Raw genomic sequence first — 7,177 nt, 5'->3', positions numbered from 1 at the left:
TTACTCATTAATAATAATAAATACGAATATTTTTCGTCTTTAATGGCTTTATTATAATTCAGTAAATGTATTCAAAAGACGATTAAAAATTCACATTTTCAAATCCGCCCGCTTCCGACAGCGAAAACTTTGTACCAAATCAAAAATGCGTAACCAATGCCTTTTAGAGATATTGAAAATTCTCGCCGTTTCGAGAAGTTTGCATCTCTTCACTTGCCTTTTAAATCTCTTAAATAAAAAGTTTGGCGGCTCAGAAAAACCTTTTTCATTTAGAATCTATTGCTGAACATAGTGTTATATTCCAGTGCAAGGTTTTTTATGGTATACAGTGACGGGACAAACAACTCATGCGTCTGATGGTAAGTGACACGCCTGTCCATAGCAATTGCAGTGCCACTCAGAGCTTTAAATCCCAAAAGTCTGAGAGGTAATGCCACTGGGCCCTTCGCCTTGAGACATAAGTTGACAAGTCCCATGTGTGTGCTGCCTACTCTTGCTGCCTTAGTCGTCAAAACCAGGACGTAGTAATGCTCACATTACAGCTTAGCGGCCGAGATAGGTAAGTAAAAATTTTTCACAAGGAGCTCTACTGCTAAATATAGAATAAAAACATATAGAATAGAATAAGCTTTATTGCACACAAAACAAAAACAGTGACAATATAAAACATAGTTAAAAGGTACAATCGCGGCGAAAATATATGTATAACTATATACAGATACAATACATAGAATAAGCTTATAAATCTCACACAGCCAACTGCCCAGTGTTCATAATTATTGGGAGAATTAAGGATACCTACCTGTACCGCTTACTTTAAAAAAAAGGAAATATTCGAACCCATGGCCTCTGCTCGAGAGGCAATAGATCGAACCATTACTCTACCACGGCACTATTATTATATTGTATATGATGATATACAATATATGGCCTTACTTTCTCAAACTCGTATCTTAAAGCACAAACTTACTGAAAAAATGGATTGTATATACAAATTTTGCAGGCTGATTTCCCATCACATTTCCTTCATATTCACACACTGGCTTTAACCTATCCTTAAAGTAATTAATCGAAATTAACACCCTTGATAAGAAATTTAATAAATAGAAAGTTTTGCCATCTCCGTGACTATTCGATCACTCTTTATAAGATAACGAGTGTGAGAAACTAAGGCGCCCATTGTCATTGACTGTCAGGAGACTGGTAACGTTTCTTTTCGTATAATTTTTCCCTTCAATGATTTCTGAGCTTGTAATCTTCCTTTAGCAACCTTCCTTTACCGATCCAAATCTGAAACTGATTTTATTGAAATTATTCCATTAGTTTTAATACAAAACTAGTGGAATAATTTCACACAAAAATAATTGAATATCAATTCAATAAAAATTTAAAGTACATAATGTTTTCTTTTTATTACTAAAAGAAACCAAGAGGTATGTTCTATTTTGCAAATCAAATATAGTCGCTTATGAGATCGATGCTTAGTCCTTTATAGGTAATTATATTTTTCGAAAACGGTGGGAGATAATTACGTATAAATATGAATAATTATTATAATGATAATTTACGTACCATCGTGATTCGTCCATATCGTTCAATATTAGACTTCATGAAAGAAAACATAAAAAATGCATAGTAAATACAAGAGCTATGCGATTACAAGCGAAGCAGTGATTACTTTTCTACCCCAACAAACTGCGAACTACGGTTATGATTGAATAATCGCAGGCAACTTTGTCGACGATAGTTTCTACACTCCGAAGTGTAAAGAAAAGAGATAAGCGTTTTAGAGACTTTAGATAATTAGCGATGTTTAACATGATAAAAGAAAGAGTAGAAGACGTACAGTGAACAAATAAAGAAGAACATTAAAGTGAGCAGCTATAAAAAGGTCAAGGAGCTGGCAATGAACCGTGAGGAGTGGAGGAGGCTACACCGTTAAGTGCCTGGCTCTTAAACATTTTATTTCATCGTCTTAGTTCATCGTCCGATGAACTTGAAAATATGACAAAAGGGCAAGAATTGTTGTGAATAAGGGTGCTTTTCCACCGGCAAGACGAAAGGATTGAAATTTGATAATGAAATTTCATTTCTCTCCTAGCGCATCTTCAGCGGAAATGGTCTGGATTGAAGAGGATATGTGAGACGAGAAATAAAATATTTGTTTGTCTAATATAGAACTGTATTGGTACCTCATACAGTATTTATTAACTCTGCAACGGAAACATGATTCACGCAATGGCTATAAATATCAATACGTACCATTTAAGATGTAAGAAAAGATGACTTTTCTGCATTAATTGCAGACTACAGACGAATTTCAAAATTTACGACCAAGTAAATTTACTCTTTTGGTACCTATTTCAATGTTTTTTATTTTACTGTCCACAACCTCAGCGTGAGCTCGAGATGGCTAATAATATGAATCGCGAGCGTGCAATAGCTATTAATGGCATTTTTTGTGGAAATAAGCCTGCGAGATTTCAATTCTCGTCTCGCCTCGTTTCGTCTCACCTCATCGGTGGAAAGGCCCCTTGACAGGTGCAGGTTGTGTGTTGGTGTATACGGTCGCGGCGCGAATGAGAAACGCTCCTAGTCTCATTACACGCATTATTCAAATTCTAGGAAAATGAATAGCTGCTGTAACGTTTATTTTGGTCACATTAAATGTTGGTGGGTATGATTCTCCTCTCAGTTAAGCCATAGTCTACCACACTGGTTTAATGCGCGTTCGTAAAGTTTGATAAACCGTCTCAGAGTGTAGTTTTCTTTTGTTTTCATTCTCCTCAAAAGTAATTCGACAATTAGTGTAATAACCTAGCCGGAATCTTCTTCACATTTAGTTTTCTTTCACGGTTTGTGAAGTTGTCTTGGTTATTATTTTTTCGACTTTCATTTTTTTCTTGTTGTTTTTCTAACTTACACCAAACAACAGCCTGTTAAAAACAATCTGTCCGCATTCAAATTTATGCAGCTTTTAATGCAGACTCGGAGCTGGAACTCCGCATAGCATTTTCGTCTTGTAAGAAACTTTAAAACTTCCATTTGCTCAAATTTGAATTTTATATAATTATAATATACCTTCTTGTACTTTTAGCAAGCGCAATTGTGACTCTGTCTGATTTTTATTGTGCAGCAATCGCGAAAACCTAAAAACTTGATATTGGACAGAAAAGTACCAGGCAACCATGACACTGAAAGATTTGAGATAGCAAGGCACATAATTGTTCATCGTATAAGCAGAGTTGATTTCTGGAGTAATCTCTCGGTAGGAAATGACAGTCGCAGGTGTGCTTTTCCGTCGCAAGCTGCTAATAGCTTTTAGACAGCGTTGAGTTTATAGGGATGGGCTTTGCATAGTCGATATTTGTTTTTTTAGGCCAGCACATCAATGGCATCATAATATTATATTCTTGCTACTGTGGAATACTAAATTTGACAAGTTCAATACCATCCTTCATAATCGATTACTCCGATATTGGTTCTATAAATGAAACACCATAATCGCTATGTTTCGCAGGTCATAATTATCTTGTTTTTTATTTATTTATTTGTAAACTTTACAGCTTTTAAATTTGATTTACAATTCTGAATAATCTACTTACAGAGCCAATTACAAAGTTCGTCAGATTACAATTCATTTTTTACGTTACATAAAAACTAATTCGATGCCAGAACGAAGCGACTTAAAATATTGTTTATCAAAGAATAATCTAACAAATTGAAATACATATTGTTAACATATTATAACTGAATTCCGTTGTATTAATAGATTTAGACATTATTTTTTTAATAACTATATTTTTTAAATGAAGCGACTTACAATATAATATAATAAACAAACGAACTGTAGCAGAGTATGCGCATTTGTGTGTATATTAGTGTGAAGGTGTATGTGTATATGTGTGCTTGTGCTCAGTTTATATAACAATAGTTACCCTTTAAAGTGGGGGTATTCCATCAAAGAATTATTGAATTTGTTACGGTTCAAAAAGAAGATACCAACAACGTCTTTAAATTTGTGCTCGTAAGTACGCACAATTCTATGCAAAACGGAGTGTTTCGCGTAGTTTGAACGAGCTGAGTCTGTGTGCAAGGAGCGCATATGTCTTGTACGAGTCGGGCAGGCACATAGATCAATGCAAGCGGTCAACTCAGGACAATCCAACACAGAGTTAACTACGTCAAATAGAAACTTCATATTGGATAATAGACGCCTATCCTCGAGTGAATCCAGCTGGAAAAAATTGAGTCTATCGGGGTAGTCATCGTACCTTTTTTTTGATACAAAGTGTTGGGAGGAATAAGTTGTGCACCTATTGCCCAGCGACACGCCTGTTCATAGCAGTTGCAGTGCTGCTCAAAACTTTAAATCACATAGATCTGATGGGCACTGCCACTGCACCTTGACACTAGTTGACAAGTCCCATATGCCTCTAATTTCACCAGCACCCCCGCCCTTCAAAACTGAAACGCAGTAATGTTGACATCACCACTTGGCGGTAGAAATAAGTAAGGTAGCAGAACTTCTCTGGACAAACTCTTTCACAAGGATCTCTACTGATACACTGCCTCCGTGGCCGAACGGTTACCACACCGGACTGCCACGCAGAGGTCCCAGGTTCGATTACCGGGTCGGGAGAAACATTTGTATGACCTACATTTATTTCTCTCGTGAGTTTGGGTGTAATTTGTGGTATTCTATGTGTGTCCATGGCACCCGCGACACAGGGTTTTCCCTAGTGCGGGGCTACGTTGAGTGTGTGCGTTATTAGTATATTACTTATTCTACTGATCTTTATCGACACTTTTACCGACGATGTCCCATAACTACGTAGTTACGGTAGTGACATACAGTAATGGGCGACTTGCAGCACCATCTGCCGCCATAATACGAGAATTAGCCAACACATGCTCTTCTAAGCACTAAAATTGGTATTACGGCTATTATTACAATCCTACGTTATGTAATTTTGAGCGACTTTCCATTTTATATTTAATGGAATATATTAGTTGTTACACTGGTGAGGTAATGTTCCAAAATAATAATATCCGTAATATTTCGTGTTGCGTGTAAAAGGTAAGTAAGTAAATAAGTATTATTTAGGTAGGTACAGGGTCAAGAGCACGTCAAGCTTGACACGTATGACTTAAATCCAACTCTATGCCTCTTACGATAAGAATGGTCCAAAGTACAAAGTGTCATGCTAGACGTGCTCTTGACGGTACAATAAAAAATAGGTATATATTAGGTACTTTTAATTAAACACTTATTTGAAAAGGCTTTTCCACTTTAGTAAATATTTCATTATTTATTTGATATCTAGTTTATTTCATTACCTTTTTTATAATACCAAGTGAAGGGACGAACCACAAACGATTCATTGCCCGTGCTCCTACTGCGTAGTCCTACTAGTAGTACCAAAGGCAATGTGTTTTGTCCGTGTTTCTACCAGTAAGACTACGGGCAATATTGTATGGGCATTGGACTTACTGATCGGGTAGTATAGTCACCTTCAATATTAATAATGTTACTCACTACACACTACCTAACCCGAAGAGAAAATATCGCCTTCTAGGGCAAGGCTTGCCCCAGGTCGCGGGTCTCATAATTTTCTAGGTTTTCTAACTAGAAATAAATAAAATTTATATTATTTTATCTTCTATTAACCATATTTAGAAAAATAATTCCCTTTTCAGCACCATGTAACAAATACTTTTTAATTATTTTGTCAAACAGAAAAATTATCGTTTGCAAGTTTTAAAATGAGTAACGCAATAGTTTGTAATTTCTAAATAATTTTTATAATTGACATAGGAAATAAAAAAACGGATCACGTATGTTTTAAAAACTTGTGGCCCTTTAGTTAGCAAGTCCTGAATTCGATTCTCAGTAGGCACATTTTGGTACACAAACGGTTTTAAATTTATTCCTGTGTGTTTGGGACACTGCAACCGTAGCTAATTTCGTTATTCTGATACTCCTTGAACTAACATGAGAACAGTTAAATGGAATGACAATCTGGCATGCGTAATTGTATAATTATAAGAATAGAAACAAAAGAGAAAATACCACGAGGATGTGTTAAAAATAATGCAAGAAAAGACAAATTATTGAAGACAATAGAGAATCGAATGGGAAAGATGTTTGGGCATCTGACACGTCCCGACAGTTTTTTTAAAAACATCATGCAAAAGAAGATCGAAAGAAAGAAAGGCAGAGAATGCGTTATTTAGATCAGAAAAGGAAAAAAGTTAATGTCGTATTGTACCAGGAAATCAAAGGGCGCTGAATATTCGCGATTACTCTACTGATAAGGGCTCAGCTTTTAAATAAGAAGCAGAAGAAGAATGTGTCTAAATACATATCGCACATGACAACTAACATAGTATTATATCAAAATTGATTTAAGTTAATATTACCTATTTAGTGTCAAAGCGACAGTGTTGCCCTGTCACTTTGAAATTAAATCGTATATGAATGATACATCAATACAGCGAAATTTTGGAGATAAATTATTATTATAACGCAATTTTGAGACAAAATATAATATAACGCCATTTTTGAGATAATACTATGTTAGTTGTCAAGTGCGATATATGTAACGTACACGCTGTGCGTTATTTTAGTTTGTTTCCTTCGAAATTTTAACCTAGCCAATGAGGCCCGTTGACGGCTTTAGCTTAAGGGTGAATAATGACATGATGCGGGCTATTGTTGAAGCCGATCGATCGCAAGCTACGGAGGATTTAGGAGCATGGTTTCATGTAACTATATCTACGGTACTGATCCTTTTGGGGTGAAAGAGTTTTATATTATTATGGTCAGGTGGGGTAAGAGAAACATATTTTGTGTGAAATGTTTTGAGAACAGACAAAGTCTTACAGGAATTTTTAAGTACACTAAACTTATTTTTGTTTATCAACTTTACATGTTTTAACAATCTTTACGCTAAATTCAATACTTACGATGTATTTGCCGAAGACGTGCCCATTTTGCTCTCTCTTCCCCCAAAAGATGGGGTAAGAGGAACATTACATCGTATTTGTTTATGATACCAAGGGACAGGACGAACAAGTGCGCCAGATGGTAAGCCACATAAGCCACACGCCTGTCCATAACAGTTGCAGTACCACTCAGAGCTTTAAACCACGAAGATCTGAGGGACACTGACAC

Source organism: Hyposmocoma kahamanoa, unplaced genomic scaffold (genome assembly GCF_003589595.1).
Source record: "Hyposmocoma kahamanoa isolate Upper Pololo Valley unplaced genomic scaffold, ASM358959v1 210, whole genome shotgun sequence".
NCBI lineage: Eukaryota > Metazoa > Arthropoda > Insecta > Lepidoptera > Cosmopterigidae > Hyposmocoma > Hyposmocoma kahamanoa.
This window is presented reverse-complemented; position numbering follows the sequence as displayed.